This window comes from Tursiops truncatus, chromosome 17 (genome assembly GCF_011762595.2).
Source record: "Tursiops truncatus isolate mTurTru1 chromosome 17, mTurTru1.mat.Y, whole genome shotgun sequence".
NCBI classification, from domain to species: Eukaryota; Metazoa; Chordata; class Mammalia; order Artiodactyla; family Delphinidae; genus Tursiops; species Tursiops truncatus.
Window position 1 is genome coordinate 7,426,940 of NC_047050.1, and position 18,567 is coordinate 7,445,506.

The 18,567-nt window shown below is 43.0% G+C and overlaps 1 protein-coding gene across 37 annotated transcripts in view; it reads right to left on the reverse strand.

The window, feature by feature from the left end:
• Positions 1 to 18,567, reverse strand: part of CA8 (carbonic anhydrase 8) — a 299,496-nt gene that overhangs the window by 253,387 nt on the left and 27,542 nt on the right. For 18 of the 37 annotated variants that reach the window (XR_012327169.1, XR_012327174.1, XR_012327172.1 and 15 more), the window contains exons 3-4: positions 11,926 to 12,061; positions 10,125 to 10,198 (exon numbers count right to left, since the gene is read on the reverse strand). The exons of 4 other annotated variants lie outside the window; for them this stretch is intronic. The gene's annotated coding sequence lies outside the window, so the exon portion shown is untranslated. 15 more of the 37 variants (XR_012327178.1, XR_012327179.1, XR_004522853.2 and 12 more) reach the window with 8 other exon arrangements.

Here is an 18,567-nt window from a genome sequence, read left to right on the forward strand (position 1 = left end):
CTCCGCCAAAGGGATGCTCAGAGTTGCCACCGCAAAATAATACTGGCACTTCGATGTATACCTCAGTCTTCTGTCACCTGAGTTAATGGGAGTCGGCCCCTGAGGGCTGGATTCATACCAAGTGTGCTTAAAATGTTAAATGTTTGAAGCTTTAAAGCTGAGAACCTGATCTGGGATAGTGTGGAATCTATAGGTGGTAAATGCCAATTTAGGAGACACGTGGGCATTGACACAACCAACCTTCCTTAATAATATCCCAACATTGTCAAATGCCATTGTACAGACCTAGACAAATAACAGTATTAGATGTGCACCTGCCAGTTCACCTCAAATACTCCTCCAAATAGCTTTGTAGCCTATAAAACTGGAGGAATTGCTGTCTTGGGCCAGATCTGTGTTGCAGGGAAAGATTCCAGGTCTTCGAACTGTAAATAAATTCAGTAGCAGTGGGCATTAAATTGTGAACTGCTACAGCATGGTGTAGATGTGGTGAGGAAGACAGCTATCTGCACAGCTTTCCATGACACTCCAACTATCCTTCAGAGCTCTGCTTAGGTAACTTCTGGGACTTTTACTGATTCTTAGCAATTTTTTTTTTTTTTTTTTTGCGGTACACGGGCCTCTCACTGCTGTGGCCTTTCCCATTGCGGAGCACAGGCTCCGGACGCGCAGGCTCAGCGGCCATGGCTCACAGGCCCAGCCGCTCCATGGCACATGGGATCCTCCCAGACCGGGGCACAAACCCGTGTCCCCTGCATTGGCAGGCGGACTCCCAACCACTGCGCCACCAGGGAAGCCCCGATTCTTAGCAATTTAATCCATGTGTACCAAAAATCAAATAGCCCTCTGCCCATAAACAAATAACCCACAATATTTGTATTAGAATGCTGACATTCTAAAAGCCAAGAAACAGGAGATATTATAGCTGAAGAGACAAACCATTTTGACCCATAAAAAGGTTTTTAATTTCTTTGAAGGTAACTATTAAAATTAAAATTGTAAAGAAACAATAGATTAGAAAGATATTTGCAGCAAATACAGCAGTTAAAAAGGGAAAGAAACATTTTATTAAAAATTATCCAAAATTCCTAATAAATAAGTGAAAATGAAAAAAGAGAAATTCTACTATATACCTATTATTTTTAAATTTTGGGGGTCACACCATGTGGCTTGTGGGATCTCAGTTTCCCATCCAGGGATTGAACCTGGGCCACAGCAGTGAAAGCCCAAATCCTAACCACTAGGCCACCAGGGAACTCCTTACTACATACATATTGAAAAGTAAGCAAGAATACCCAGCAAAATTTAAGTACAGTTGGGAAGAAAACAAGATTCTTATGCTATTAATGGTACATATTTACACAGCTTTTCTTGATTTCATTACACATCAAGAATGATGAACCATTTACATTCTTTTACAACTAGTCTGATGTTAAGGTTTTTATCCTAAGTAAAAAAAAAAAATTAAAGAAATAAAAGGCTACATGCATTAACACAATCATTCTAGTATTACTTGTAACAGAAAAACTTGAAAACAACCTAAATTTCCAAAGAGAGACAATCAAACTGACTGTGATGCTGAGTTATGTTCAGTAGAATGTGATACAGTCATTTAAAATTGTAACATTTAGGTCTGTGTAAAATTTGGGGGAAATGTTTAGAATATGCTAATAAACATAAGTCTGAGTATCTGATTTTAAGTGTATTACAACTACAGCTATGGAAATATGTGAGCGTGTGAACAAAGTCTGGGAGACAACAGGAAACAAGAAACTCTTGTGATATATTTGAATCCACCACTTACCGGCTGGCAAGACCCTGGGCATGTTACTTAACTGCTCTGTGCCTCAGTTGCCCAGTCTGTAAAATGGGGATAATAATAATACCTACCTAGTAAGGTTACTATACAGATTAAATGAGTTATTGTATGTAAAAATGCTTTAAAAACTGTGTATTTTGTATATAACACAAAATAAGTGCTAAACATATTGCTTTATCTATCAATACTTCAGAATGTAACACCAACAAACTAACACATAAGGTCTTTTTAAAACATAAACCACAAAATCATTATCTCAAATAATAAAGTTAATATTAATGTCTCAATATCATTTAATACTCAATATATTTTCAATTTTTCCCTAAATGTCTCAAAACTTTTTTCATACACGTACTTGTTCAAATCAGGATCCAATAAAAGACACACACATTGCATTCAATTGATGTCTTTTATGTCTCTTTATACCATCACGATTTCCCTACTTTTTTTTTTTTTTTGGCTGCATTGGATCTTCATTGCTGCATGCGGGCTTTCTCTAGTTGTGGCGAGTGGGGCCTACTCTTTGTTGCGGTGCTCGGGCTTCTCATTGCGGTGGCTTCTCTTGTAGCGTAGCACGGGCTCTAGGTGCACGGGCTTCAGTAGTTGTGGCTCGCGGGCTCTAGAGCGCAGGCTCAGTAGTTGTGGCACATGGGCTTAGTTGCTGTGCGGCATGTGGGATCTTCCCAGACCAGGGATCAAACCAGTGTCCCCTGCATTGGCAGGTGGATTCTTAACCACTGCGCCACCAGGGAAGTCCCTCCCTACTCTTTCTGTTGTGCTATTTTTATTCCACTTACTTGTTGGAGAAACCTACAGAATTTCTCACTTGCTGGATTCTGCTGATTGCATCCATATGGTATCAGTTAACATGTTCCTCTATCTCCTGAATTTCCTGTAAACTGTAGCTAGATCTGAAGATTTAATCAGATTTAGATTAAATGTCCTTTTTTCCTTTTACTTTTTTTGCAACAATGCTTCATAGGTGATCCTGTGTACTTCCTACTTTATCTCATCAAAAGCACCTATTTTTTTTAATTAATTAATTATTTATTTATTTGGTTGCGTTTGGTCTTAGATGCGGCATGTGGGATCTTCGATGCGGTGTGCAGGCTTCTCTCCAGTTGTGGCACGAGCTCCACAGCGTGCGGGCTCAGTAGTTGCGGCATGTGGCAAATATGTCCTGTGGCCTGTGGGATCTTAGTTCCCTGACGAGGGATCGAATCTGTGCCCCCTGCAGTGGAAGGCAGATTCTTAACCACTGGACTGCCAGAGAAGTTCCTGATTTCCTATTTTTAAGGAAGTGAAGATGGATCAATTAGGAGCTACTATAAATAGGACATGGTACCCGTGGAATATGAAGAAGACAGGCATTGAGGATGCTTCTTGTGCTTCTGGCTTGGGTGATGTGGAGCCAAAGTAAAGGAAGTAAGTGATAGGATGGGGGAAGGAGAGGGATAAAAGGTGGAAAGGAGGGAAAGAGAAGGGAAAGGGGGGAATGAGGTGCTGGACCCCAGAAGAAGGTGCTTGGAGACTCCAGGAAGAAAATAATTAATTCAATTTTCAAAGGGTCCAAGTTGAAATACTTTGTAATATACCCAGAGGGAGAAGGAAATAGTTGGAAAGATAAATTTACCAACTTAGAGTTAGGCAGAAGTGTCATACTTTTCTTTCTACACAAAGAAAGATGGAGTATTTTCATATCGTATGTTTGCTTTTCCGTGTTTTAAGAAGATAGTGATCCTGAACAGCCATCTCAGAAAAAAGGAAGAAGCCCCAGACCAGAAAGAAGGCTGCCCGAGGATGAGACTCAGAGGGGAGGGATGCAAACACACAACCCCAAGTGTGCATCGACAGATAACAAATGTGGACTAACGAGAACGGAAGAGGATTCGTGGGAGGGACCTGTCCTCATCTGCAAGCCCAGAGGAGGAGGGGACTCAGACAAGGACCACAGGGAAGGCTTCGCCGGACACCGTCCAGCGGTGGACGTGGCTGTGTGCTGAAGACGAACTTGGTCATAGAAGAACTAGGAAACAGAAGATTTCGAAACAAAGTTCAGCTGCATGGGCTTCCTTCTCCTAGTAACAAGTTGTCTGGATGCTCTTTGCCACTGATCCTGCCTGTTAGTGGGTCCCTGCATGTCTGGACTTCCCTAGCCTTTGCCTCTTGGTCTGTAAGTAAAGGATAATGTTATTTACCATAGAGGAGTGTCATGGGAATTAAATGTCATTGCAGATGTGAAGGACTTAACGGAGGGGTTTCTGATATGTGGTATTCAGGAAATGCTTATTCTTTCCCCAGATCTCAGTATTTCTTTTCCTTTCTTTAATACGGATACACTATAGTTTTACGAATAATTTTTTTGATTAAGAAACTCGCCAGATGTCTAACCTACCAAAAGTGATGTCATAATAGTCTTTCTTTTTTCTATATACATTTTAAAATTTTGTAATGTAATTTTTATTGAGATATAATTGATATAAAACATTATCTTGGTTTCAAGTGTACAACATAATGGTTCGATATTGCTAAATGATCAACACAACCATCACCACTCAGAGTTACAAAGGTTTTTTTCTTGTGATGAGAACTTTTAAGATCTTCTCTCTGAGCAACTTTTAAATGTAAATACAGTATCATTAACTATTATCATCAAGCTGTACATCACATCTCCTGGACTTGTTTATTTTATAACTGGAAGTTTATACCTTTTGATCACTTTCAACGATTTTGCCCACTCCCTACCGTATGCTTCTAGAAACTCGCATATTTCCCTAGACCTCCATATTTTTTTAATACGTGTTTATTTATTTGGCTGTTCTGGGTTTCTGGGTCTTAGTTACGGCATGCAGGATCTAGCTCCCTGACCAGGGATCAAACCCAGGCCCCCTGCATTGGAAGCACGGAGTCTTAACCACTGGACCACCAGGGAAGTCCCTAGACCTCCATATTTTTAAACAACCCCATCCGACAGAAAAGGAATTTGAGGCTGGTAAGTCACCGACCTGGTAGATGTTGAAGCCAAAATGCAGACACTAGTTTTCTGATTATAAATCTCACTAAAGCATGAAAATCTTGTATTTCAATTCCATATTTTTAGACACTTAAAAGCAGAGTGCTATGGGAATGTGTGAAGCATTTTGAACCACAGTTCACAGGTAACATTTTGGAAAAGTTTATTGGGAGTGATTCTGAGTTACCCATTTGGAGATAGGAAGGGAGAGAAGTACTAATGCAGAAATTTGTAGCTGTGGTCCTCAAATATATTAGATATTTGTCAGGATTTTGATTGTTTTACTGAAAAGCAAGGAATAAGTAAAAACAGAGATTCATCATGTTCACAGATGAACACTCAAGCAATATGCAGTTAATCACAAGCTTTCTCTTATGCAAATATTTCAGTGTGAAATCATACCCATAAGTGCGACTGTGAAATCCTGTAGGAAACTGAAACAGAACACAGTTCAGTGTGGCAAGTGCGCCTTACTCTCTTGTTGTATTTGTGTATATTGCTAACATCTCTGAAAAGAGAACTGAATTTTCAAATATATTTTCTCATTGATTTTCATTACAGATGTGAAGATACTTTTCCATTTTATTCAACTAATGTGCATATTTTCAGTCACAGACTGTGTTACAGTATGAATGGCACTGTTAACCACTATACACAAAGGCACACACCTGACCTATATTATAATGAAAGCCAAGAAACATGGAAAGGGGCTTTGTAACAGCGACCGTGCTATTATAATGATTCAATGTATGGCTTCAAGACTGGCTGTCACCACCCTTTGCTGGCTGAGTGACTTTAAGCTACTTAAACTCTTTAAGCCTTAATTTCCTTAACTGTAAAATGGGGATAATACCTGATTAATGGTGTTGTGATGATGAGACACAATGACAGATGTAAGGAGCTTCATCCAGTAAGTACTCAATAAGGAGCAGCAGAAACAGGAGGAGGAAGGAAGAGCCGTAGTCGTGGTAACTGTACTATTGATATAGCAGTAGCAGCAGCGGTAGCAGCAGTAATAGAAGTGATCTATGTAAGTGGGTAGCTTATATTACAACCATCCCTATGCCTGAGAATATTTATGGAATGATCCTGGGAGAGCAAGAAAACTCATGACTCAATATTTCTCCTCTACAGTCAATCTTTGTGCTTGGATTTCCCACCATCAGCGTCAAGGGGTTGCATTTTCAGGAAACCACTAGTAAAAGATAAGACCCTGAGCAGATGAACAGTGAGAGGAATTTTGCGGGTTTGTCCTGAGAGGAGGTAGTAAGGACAAATGAAAGGGGAGGGAAGAGAGGAGAACAAGAGCAGGGTGCAGGATTGGGCCATTCAAGGGTGAAGGAGAAGGGAGGAAGCCCCTGAGGTCGTGCAAGCAAAGGACATTTCAAAACAAAGTCTCTGATTTCTTATTCTGCTTAATCTGGCCAAGAAGTGTGACCCCTAAATGCTGAAGAAAGTTAAGTCCACGACTAACTTCTTTGTGTGAGTAGATTTTTGTAGCAATTAAGGAAAGGGCAAAGTTTGCCAGGGATAAGAGACACAAACCCAAAAACCAGTCTCAGAGATCTTGAGGCCAACTTTGAACTTCTGCAGAATGTGAGATGGGCATTGGAGTCCATCCTAACCAGATCTTAGCAGAAGGGAGACATGGCTGACATCTGTTAGACATTTGCTGCCTAAATTCTTTTTACTTCCCATTCATCACCATCATCACCAAGTCTAAATTTCCGCGATTAACTCCTATTCACTGTTCAGATCTCAACTGTAAAGTTACTGAAGGGCTTCTCTGACCCTCCCATGTCCAGATTAGGCATCCCTGCTCTGCTCTACGATAGCGCGCTGTACACCTCCCCATCACAGCACTTTTCACAACGATAATACGTGATGCCTTGACTCTCCCCGCACTGGACTGAACAGTGTCTGTCTGTGTACACCATTCTATTCCCAACACAGAGCACTGCACTCAACACATAATAGGTACGCAGTAAATCTTTAAAAGAGAAAGCAACTTAAAGAGGGAAGTAGGGAGGGATGAGGAAGGAGAGAGACAACCCCAAAGCATGACATACCCACCTTTTTTCAAAAGAACAGCCCAGTTAGGTTGCCCATGGTAGGGAGGACCCAAGATCCAAGTACTGACCCAAAGCAAAGTTTGTTCATGACGTTCTCATCGTGTGCTCAGGACTGATCTTCCAGAGCCCTGACTGTTGGGAGGAATAGTTTTAGGGGGCTGTGCACTGCTCCCAAGGAATGTGCTTTTTTCTAACTTTTCCCTCCGGATTATTTAGTTGTTCCAGGAACAAAGACACTAGAAAATGTAGAGACGAAGAAGGCAAAGAAATGTCTCCCCACTGTGTGTCTTCCCTCCGATCCTGGGGATGCTCTGGATTTCTTGGGTTACAGGGCTAGAGTGAGATCAGAGGTCATGAGGAGGGGGCCAAGACTGGAGCAACAGACAGACATGGAAACCAGGTAGTGCCACCCTTCAAACTGTCAAGAAGGGGGCCCAGGGTTCCAGGGGGACAGAGTATGAATTCTGACTCTAGGGCTAAGAGTTCAGCCCAGAAGACCAGAGAGTGAGTGTAAGCAGATTTTTGGGAGAAGGAAAGGAACACATTATTTAAATACTACTAAACAATGTTTAATGGTGGATATTGTTTAGAATACGCCACCACTCCCACCAGTATCATGCGTGGCTTGCTTTTGAAAGCCAGCCCACATGTGGTGTGTGGCGAGCCTGTCCAGTTTCAAGGGCTAGGGAATGGAGTGAATGAATAATCACTGCTCTTTGCTCAACTCTTCATTCCCAAGATCTGGATAGACTCTCCCAAATATAGCCTTTGAGAAGGAGGGATTAGACCAAAGTCACTCCTGGCAGACACAGGTGATGGTGCTCACAGAGGAGGTCGGAGGAACATTCCAGGGCAGATTAAGGAGAAAACTCGGGCTTCCCTGATGGCAGAGTGGTTAAGAATCCGCCTGCCAATGTGGGGTACACGGGTTCAAGCCCTGGTCCAGGAAGATCCCACATGCCGTGGAGCAACTAAGCCCACGCCACAACTACTGAGCCTGCACTCCAGAGCTCACGAGCCACAACTACTGAGCCCGCGTGCCACAACTACTGAAGCCCACACGCCTAGAGCCCGTGCTCCGCAACAAGAGAAGCCACCACAATGAAAAGCCCACACACTGCAACGAAGAGCAGCCCCCACTCCATGCAGCTAGAGAAAACCCGTGCGCAGCAATGAAGACCCAACTCAACCAAAAATAAAATAAATAAAATAAATAAATTTTTTTAAAAAGAAGAAAACTCATCTCTCCAGTTGAAAGCCAGGGACATGGGAGAGCATGACCTGACCCCATGTTGGGAAACAGACACACAGGATTTCTGCCAGTGGTTATGAGCAAATGGAGTCCTGGAATTTAAAATAATGATTTAAGGGAGTTGCATTGCCAGAAATAGGAAAGAAAAACAAAAACCAGAGAAACTCAGATCTAGTGAAGGAGAGCCCACAATTTCTCATTTTCTAAAGCAATCCCAAGGCCCAAGTATTTGCACCAACAGAAAGTGAACTGCTTTGAGCACACCCCACATCATCCCATGTGCAACTCTCCAATGGCCCTGAAAAGGCACTAGACAAGGGCACCCAGAAGTCAGAACCTGATACTTCCAGATCCGCTAACCAGAGAACTGACTCCACTGCCAGCAATGAGGTGACCCCGAGACTCTGGGATCCTGTAATTTATCAGCAATAGAAGGCATGAGCTCTGGGCTTATCACCAACAATGGCTCTTCTCCTTTTTCTATGTTCTAGGTAGGAGGTGTTTGTTGGGTTTTTTTAAAGATTTTGTTTTTGATGTGGATTTTTTTAAAATCTTTATTGAATTTGTTATAATATTGCTTCTGTTTTATGTTTTGGTTTTTTGGCCATGAGGCATGTGGGATCTTAACTCCCCGACCAGGGATCGAACCTGCACCCCCTGCATTGGAAGGCAAAGTCTTAACCACTTGACCTCCAGGAAAACCCCTAAGTGGCAAGTATTTACTGAGGTTATTCCATAACTTTCTCACTTGGTCACACTGTAAAAGCAGGTCTCAATTTTCCCCACAACTACCTTCCTTAGTGCTGACATAGGAAAGGGTGGGATTTTGGTGACCAGGAATAAACAGCGTGGGTCCCACACAGCCATGAGCTTAGTTCAGCTCTCCATCGATGCCCTGAGCAAATTTGCCTGCTTCAGAATTGGATTTCAGGGGCTCCACTTCTCACAGGAGGAAGCAGTGTGGGAAATTCATCCTGGGAAGACTGAAGATGTCATCTGTGACGCAGAGTGGAACACAGGGACCCAGAGCGGTTATGAGACGACAGGGGAATAAGGAAAAATCAGATGCCTCCAAAGAAAGGCAGAGAGATGCTCTGATCGGAAGGTGTTCCATTTACCATTTACCAGGCTCTGAAGCAAAAGGAGACGTTAGAATAGGTAAATTACAGGGAGTCAGGAGGAGAAAGGGTAGGATTGCACAGGATCTGGGAAGCAGCCCAACAAGAACTGGGAATACTCCTGTCTATAGGAAGGATCCAGTCTCTCAGGGTATCCCAAGGAGTATCCAGATGGGATTCATTCACGTGCATAAGGTGTCATTCTTTTTCCCATCCTTAGAGCTCACAGACCAGTTCAACCAAGAAAAATGTGAGGAATTTCCATGCCCTATCTGATAAGGTCAGCATCTGTTTACTGCCTAACTTGGCAGAAAACCTGCTTGATCTCTATCAAGTGATAGGATAAACATTTTTATAGATTGCATATGTTTCCTTTTAAATGATTTAAATTTAGTAATTGTGTACTTAAGGAACTAGTGAAGTTGAATTACTGAAGTAGAGAGGGTCCTCCCCCGATAATCTTCATTAGGTTATCATGCATTTGAGGAATTGATGGAGTATAGATGTTGAAGTGTCAAGTAATAACCTTTCCTTGGTTCAAAGTAAAAAATAAATAGGAGTCACAATTCATCTAGGGAATTAAAATTAGATCCATTTTTAAATATCGCCTATAAATATTATAATACGGAAATTTAAATACGAGTGTGCATGAACCTTCAAACTTATTTCCATCTATTTACCTGATACATACTGACTCAAGAAATTGCTGTGCTGAATTCAATCAATTCTCTTCAGGTCATCCAGTGACAGTTTAATTATCCTTGTGTAGCTTTGGCTTTTAAGTGCAAACCCTCGCCTCATTTTCCCTCACACAGAATATTACTAGCATATGGTACAGAATGTGACTTACTAGAAAGCTGCTTGCAAAGGAGGGTCCATAGAACGAAGATTTCTCAGACGTCTGTGAGGATTCTTCTGACGCTGCTGTTAAAACATTATTTTGTAGATTTAAAATATATTCGTAAAACAAATCTTCTAAGCTTTCATCTTCTATGACTGGTTTTCTCAGGGTGCCAAGTATTTTTTTACGTTGCTCATTTTAGTAAACCTCTGTCACCCCTGTGTTCTCCGAGGAATGACACCTGCCCATCTGTTCTTCTATCTCCTCGGTAAGTCTCCTGCTATGTTGCCAAGGCAACACTACCTGCTACGACATCATAACGGATGGTTATCCCTTCGCTGGACTTCTGATATCAAATGCAACACTTGGCTTTTCATCCTTAGGGTTAAAGTTTCTTCTGTAGGAGGTAAGGAAGCAGGCTTTCTCAGGGGTGATCTCCCCACTGTTTCCTTAGCCAAGAGCTCCTTCCACATTCAGGAAGCCAAGAGCTCTAAGCCCATACCATCCCATCTTCCACCCTACCAGCCTCCATCTCCCACAAAAGCATCTAGAAGTGCTGGGCATAAGATACCTCTGGCAGGAAGACTCACACCAGTGGTTTCCAAACTTCAGAGTGACCCAGAATATACCCCAGGCTGCTCGTTAACAATACAGCGTCCAGGGACTTCCCTGGCGGTCGGGCAGTTAAGACTCCGTGCTCCCAATGCAGGGGGCCCGGGTTCGATTCCCGGTCAGGGAACTAGATCCCACGTGCTGCAACTGAGAGTCTGCATGCTGCAACTAGAGATCCCGCATGCTGCAACTAAGACCCGGCACAACCAAATAAACAGATAAATAAATAAATAAACAAATATTAAAAACTAAACAATACAGCATCTGTACTCGACCCTTCTTTGCTTCTGACTCAGTAGCTGCGGAGTGGAAGCCAGACCTCTTCTCACCAAGCTCCTGGGTAGATGTATGACAGAGTTTGAGGAACAGCGACCTAAATTTTCTAATTCAGGGACCAAGTTAGACAGTGTTTTTGTATGCATGGGACTTGGGTTACCTGCATCAGCTCTGCTGGGTTATTTGACTGAAAAGGCAGGTACCTGGGCCCCATCTCCTAACTCAGAATCTGAGCATGGGATCCCGATGTCTGCAGTTTAACAAGCATGCAGAGGCGGCCATGATGACACTAGAGACCAACCAGACCTGGATCCAAATCCCAGCTCTGCTGCCTAAGCCACCGTAAACACATTTAAAAACAATTTCTCTGTATCTGTCTCATCTGTGAAAATGAGGGTGATGCTATGTACCTCATGAAGGGACTGTGCACATGAAATCCCAGAATCCATGCATTAGGGGCTGCTTCTGGCTTAGTCATGGTGCGTGCAGCTGGAGGGGATAGTCAATAGAGTTAGGCGAAGAATATCACCTAGTCTGGCCATCATTTCTGAGTAATGATGGAGTCTTTTAAGGACAGATAAGCAGAGGGTAACTTCTTCCAACCAAAAGTCCAACACACTTTTGAGAGACAGAGCAGAAAGCCCCAGAAGTGAAGATATGATTTCAATCATTTCAAAAATTGATGGATCCACAAAACATTCCTGTATTTCATTAAAAAATCTGGATACCAGGCAATGGGTTGCATATATATAATTCCAGAAAGAACAAAAGTAAAAACCACTGCCTTGGAGAATGGTGACTGGACACCGGGGTTATTCCACATGCAGGATGTTTCCTGGACCTAAGAGGGAGAACACTTCTCTCTACCAGACGCTTGTTTCCTGAGCTTAAAGTTAAAAATCTGTCTCCAGCTGTCACTGACCTTCCAGGCTTCCAAGACACTTCCAAAATGCTGTTCTAGTGATGCACCCGTAATCCAGAGTGAAATTACTCCCCGTAGGTTTGCACTGGCATCTCACAGATTCGGGGTGCAAAGTCAAGGCGACTGTCCAGTGTATCTGGAATTAGGGCGGAAGCAAAGCACAACCGTCTGATTACTCTGTTTCCAATTTCACTGTGGCAGTCAAAGGCTGCTGTTCATTTCTAAATGGCCCTCTGAAAATAAACAACTCACGGAAGAAAAGACTCCTCCAAAGTGGCAGTGGTGACCTTCAACACCCATAACCCTTCACACTAATCAGCCTTCTCCACTTGAGGTGTATGGAGAACAGAAAGCCTGACGCTGAGAGTAACACTAGGAAGACAATTAAATAATTGGAAAATAAAACCTTTGGGGAAGGGCTAAAAGAAAGAAGATATTTAGCCTGGAGAAGAGAAGGCTGAGGAATGACCTAATTATAGGCTTCAAGTACATGAAGAATTAATCTACAGCAGATGGTGACCAGCTGTTTTCAATTCCCATTGAATACAGTACAACAGAAAATTGGCTTAGGGGGTAATATAAAGGATTTGGGATAGATAAAAGAAGGAATTTACTGGTTTTTGAGGGTCACAAAGGTTAAGAGGAGATAGGCTCTATTACTTAGGGAGATGACAGCCACTCTGTCCCTGAGGTTTCCCGGTTTGGATGGGTTTGTTGAAGTGCACTGAGGGGGAAAGAGAGCTTTGTTCTGTTGTGAAGGCCGGCCCCGCTCTGCGGCTGTTCATCACACCTGTGCCTTTGATTCACGCAGCGTCTCATGATTGCACTTTTGTTTTCCATAAGTCATCACGATCACACCCAGTGATTTATGAAGTGCCAAGTGTGTGCTGGGCATGGTGAAAGAAAACTACATAGATTCCACCTTTTAACCTTCGAAGCTCTGTCATTTGACAATTATAAGCATTTATTGGGTACCCCTGAGCGCCAGGCACTGTTTCAGGAATAAGGGGCTATCCAGATGGATAAGATATTGTTGTTCTCAAGAACAGCGGAGGGGGGTGTGGGGGGGGGCACTTCCCTGGTGGCGCAGTGGTTAAGAATCCACCTGCCAATGCAGGGGACACAGGTTCAAGACCTGGTCCGGTAAGATCCCACATGTCGCAGAGCAACTAGGCCCATGAGCCACAACTACCGAAGCCCGCGTGCCTAGAGCCCGTGCTCCGCAACAAGAGAAGCCACCGCAGTGAGAAGACCGTGCACCGCAACAAAGAGTAGCCCCCGCTCGCCACAACTAGAGAAAGCCTGTGCGCAGCAACGAAGACCCAAAGCAGCCAAAGACAGATAGATAAATAAATAAATAAATTTATTTAAAAAAAAAAAAAGAACAGCGGGGGGGGGGAGAGAGGGAGAGAGAGAGAGAGAGAGAGAGAGAGAGAGAGTGTGTGTGTGTGTGTGTGTGTGTGTGCACGCACGTGCAGGCACACTAGGGAAATAGCAGGGCAGGTATGTTTTAATCAGGAACTTTGAAAACACACATACAAAACAACAAGGTCCTACTGTATAGCACAGGGAACTATATTCAGTGTCCTGTGATAATCCATAATAGAAAAGAGTATAAAAAAGAATGTATATATTTGTATAACTGTATCACATAATACTGTAAATCAACTATACTTAATAAAATAAAATAACAAAATCACACATACCGGGACTTCCCTGGTGGCGCAGTGGTTAAGAATCTGCCTGCCAATGCAGAGGACATGTATTCAATCCCTGGTCCAGGAAGATCCCACATGCCGCGGAGCAACTAAGCCTGCACACCACAACTACTGAGTCTGCGCTCTAGAGCCCGTGAGCCACAACTACTGAGCCTGCGCGCCTGCGTGCTCTGCAACAAGAGAAGCCACCACAAGCGGAAGCCCGCGCACCGCAACGAAGAGTAGCCCCTGCTCGCTGCAACTAGAGAAAGCCCACGCAGCAACAAAGACCCAACGCAGCCAAAAATAATAAATAAACGCACATACCTATCGCGCTCCCTCCAGAGACTGATATGCTTTTAGTGGCATATTGCTCTATGTTCTACCAAATCAAAATCATCACCTGCAAGTTGAGAACCCCTTTTTTTTTTTACTATAAAATGTAATAAGAAATACATTTTGAACTGTGATGCAGGATACACTCACACACACACATATACACATTCATACACACACATGACTGAAAAAAGACTTCATAGAACAGAGCTTCACTACCACTTTTATAGCTTAAATTTTATTCTATTCATTTTTTTAATGCTGGTCAACTGTAAAAAATTGACTTTACAACTCTCGAATTGGTCATGACCCAGAGTTTAAAAAACACTGCTGTGGGGAAAGGGGGCCACTTTGTTCAGGCCTGAAGGACAAGAACTCATATTTTTTGTGCCTCAGTTCAAGGGCAAAAAGGAGGGTGTGGGTCTAGACTAAGAAAATTGGCTGAGGGTCTCCCAAGCCTCTCCAAACCTTAAACTCAAAGGGTTTATACATGTTCCTGCCCAAGGCACCAAGGTAAAAGAATATGGGGGCAAAAGCCCTAGAGCCCTAGTAACAGAGCACATGGGACTGTCTGTGCTCCAGGCAGCCACTGGGACGCCTGGGGCCAGAGGAGTTGACAATTGAAGGTGATGGAGATTCAGGTCCTATCAGACAAGGCACATTTGAAGTCAAGAAGACACCAAGCACACAGAGAACCTGGTGAGACCAAGAAGGGAATACTGAATTCCTGTCCCAGCTACATCACTCGTCAGGTCAGTGGAGGTCAGGTCACTTCACATCTCACGAGACAAAGCAGCAGAATCAGCTGCAAGTGACTGCCAGCCACAGCGGCTGCTCCAACTCCAAGGTCACTCTCAAGGTCACTTAGCACAGGCTGAGGGCACGACTGCAGGTCTATCAGTCTCCCCAACCTAAAATAATGACACTGCTATCAGCACCTTCTCCTCCTACCTGGAGAGCCTTCTCTATAAAATCATGACTTGAGGCTGAGGAAGAGCTTTTCGGAATGGAGGCGAGAGCAAAGGTTGGGTTACAAGGACCGATTGGTTATCAATCAATGAGTGGCAGGTAAAGATGAGCCTCAATTTCTTCATCTGTAAAATGGAGATAATCATACCCGTAGTGACAAGAGCAGACTCGGGCTCACGGCTGGGACAGATGGTCCCACAAGGGCCAGTGTGCGTTATGTCAGAGTCCCTGCTTTGTCTTACTCTATCTGCTGAGTGATGCCTCGTGGTCAGAGGGTGGGGAAAAGAACTGAGCTGTGGAGGCCAGGCGGCCCAAAAGGGAAAAGATATAAATACAAATATATGCGCGCGCACACACACACACATACATATACATGTACATATACATTCATGTATTCACATGGGCTAATACACTCAGACAAACCAGGATTCCTGCCCTCAAAGAACTCAGAGGTTAGTAGGAGGGACCGAGGTGGAAATGAATGAGCCAAGATAGAATATGAACAATGAAAAAACAAGAGCATCTGAGTCTCTGATCACAGCCTCCTGTACTTCCAGTCACTTCCTCTACTACTGGTACTCTGTCAAGGGCTGCCCTGCACCTTCCCTCCAAGGGCAAATCTGGAAACGTGTTGCAATATTTTGGTTGTGGATGTCTTAGTCCGTTCAGGCTGCCATGACAAACACCACAGACCTGGTAGCTTACAAAAAACAAGAATTCATTTCTCACAGTTCTGGAAGCTGGGAGTCCAAGGAAATAGCACGGCCAAGTGCGGGCTCTCTCCTTTTTGCAGACTTTTTGCTGTGTCCTCACGTGGCAAAAGGGGCTGGGGAGCTCTGTGGGGTCTCTCTTGTAAGGGCTCTTATCCTATTCATGAGGGTTCCACCCTCATGACCTAATCACCTCCCAAAGGCCCCAGCTTCTAACACCATCGGAACTCTACTCAATACTCTGTGATGGCCGGTATGGGAAAGGAATCTTAAAAAAGAGTGGATGTATGTATATGTATAACTGATTAATTTTGCTGTACACTGGAAACTAACACAACATTGTAAATCAACTATACTCCAATAAAAATTAAAAAAAAAAAATCAGGTGTTTGGCTTCCAACATGTGAATTTGGAGGGGCTGGATAGTCAGACCATAGCATCAGGTGACAAGGGGTGCTGCTGGCATGTCACGGCTAAGGGTGAAGAATGCTGAATGTCCTGCCATGTGTGAAGCAGTACCACTCAAAATACCAACAGCTTCCTTGTTGAGAAAGCCTCTTGAAATTCCATTGCAGCAATTCTGTGAGCCCACTGAGGCTCCCAAGCCATTGACCCTACCATGTTTTCATTCAGTGACTATTTTCTTACCTACCATACACCAGGGCTAGATACAGATATACTGCATCCTGGCCATCAGGGAGTTTGCATTCTGGTGGGAAAGATACAAAATAGACCAGTAAACAAAGAAGTAAACAGTATAACATCAGATGGTGGGAGGTGCTTTGAAGAAAAATAAAGTCGGGTTAGGGGTCAGAGATGGACTTGGGAAGGGGGTGACTATTTTGCACAGGAGGCGTCATAGAAAGCCTCTCTGTAAACATTTGAATAAAACCGGCATTAAGAGATTGAACCATGGGGACCTCCCTGGTGGTCCAGTGGGTAAGACTCCACGCTCCCAATGCAGGGGGCCCAGGTTCGATCCCTGGTCAGGGAACTAGATCCCACATGCATGCCGCAACTGAGTTCGCATGCTGCAACTAAAAGATCCCACGTGCACCCGGCACAGCCAAAATAAATAAATAAATATTTTTAAAAAGAGAGAGAGTGAACCATGTAAAAATCAGTGAGAAGGGCCTTTCAGCCTGAGGGACAGCAGATACAAAGTGTGTACTTGGCAAGCTGTAGGAACAGTAAGGATGCTGGAGCAGATGGGCCAGGGGAAGAGCAATAGGACATGAACACAGAGAATCAGCCACTCGTTGATCGTGGAGGACCTTGGGGGTTGCAATAAAGACTTTGAATTTGGTATCCCATATGATGGAAAGGCATTAGAAGATTTTGAGCAAGGAGTGACATGGTCTGACTTATATTTCTAAATGATTCGTCTACAGAAAAGAAATTGAAGGGCCAAGAGTGGAATGGGAAACCGAATTTAAAATGCCGAAGAAAGCATCCAATTAGCCAACTGCCTGTCACGTGCCTGCACCAGTGCTACCAGGGATGGAAAGAGAGAGAGCCTGGCTTCCAAAGCGGAGGGCAGAGTCCTGGCTTCACCGAATCTCACACGATGCAGAATTCCCCCAAATGGAAACGAAGTCAGAGCCTGAACCATCAAGAAAATGACAAATGTAGGGAAGGGACTGAGAGGTACAAACTACTACGTATAAAATAAATAAGCTGCAAGGATATACTGTAAAGTACTGGGAATGCAGCCACTACTTTATAATAACTTTAAATGGAGCATAACTTTTAAAAACCGTGAATCTCTGTTGTACGCCTGAAATTTACATAGTATTGTACATCAAACATGACATATGCAGCAACATGGATGGACCTAGAGATCATCATACTAAGTGAAGTAAGCCAGACAGAGAAAGACAAATATCATATGATAGCGCTTATATGTGGAATCTAAAAAAAAAATGATACAAATGAACTTAAACACCAAACAGAAATAGATCCACAGACATAAAAAACAAACCCATGGTTACCAAAGGGGAAAGGGGGGAGGAGGGATAAATTAGGAGTTTGGGATTAACAGATACACACTATTATATATAAAATAGATAACCAACAAGGACCTACTCTATACTAGAGCACAGGGAACTATACTCAATATTTTATAATAGCCTATAAAGGAAAAGAATCTGAAAAAGAATATATAATTATGTATGTATAACTGAATCACTTTGCTGTACACCTGAAACTAACACAACTTTGTAAATCAACTATACTTCAATAAAATAAATAAATGGGATGATAATATGAAATATGACATAACAGATATGAGATAATAAAGTGTCTAATTCAATGTCTATCAGGTAACAAATGCCCAGTAAGTTGCACTCAGAGTGGGGTTTACTATGCAGCTAATAAAATATATGTTTCTGGTCACTTCATTTGTATGGGGTATCTCCTAAGATTCTGGAAGAAGCCCTAGCAAAGTGTAACTTTGTGGTATATGTCAACTTTTAATGTATAAAAACAAAATTTTAAAAATTAAATATATATATTATACATCAATGAAACCTCAATTTTAAAAAAAGAATCAAAGTTTCTTCATATAAAAAAATTTTAAGGGAATTCCCTGGCGGTCCGGTGGTTAGGACTCGGTGCTTTCACTGTGGTGGCCCAGGTTCAATCCCTGGTTGGGGAACTAAGATCCCACAAGCCACGCAGCACAGCCAAAAAAAAAAAAAAAATTAATAATTTTTTTTTTCAAATGACAGATGTCCACAACACAGTCACTAAAAAGGACGTGGTGACTGGATGGGGCAGTAAAGAGAGGGGACGCGTAGGTGACTGCCAGGGCTCTGGCATCTGAGCTGGATGGGTGGCTGCATGACTTATTCATCAAGGTAAGAAAGACAGAAGGTAGAGCAGTTTTGAGGGGAGAGGTGTGAGGTTCCAGAGCTTAGAGCTCTGGTCAC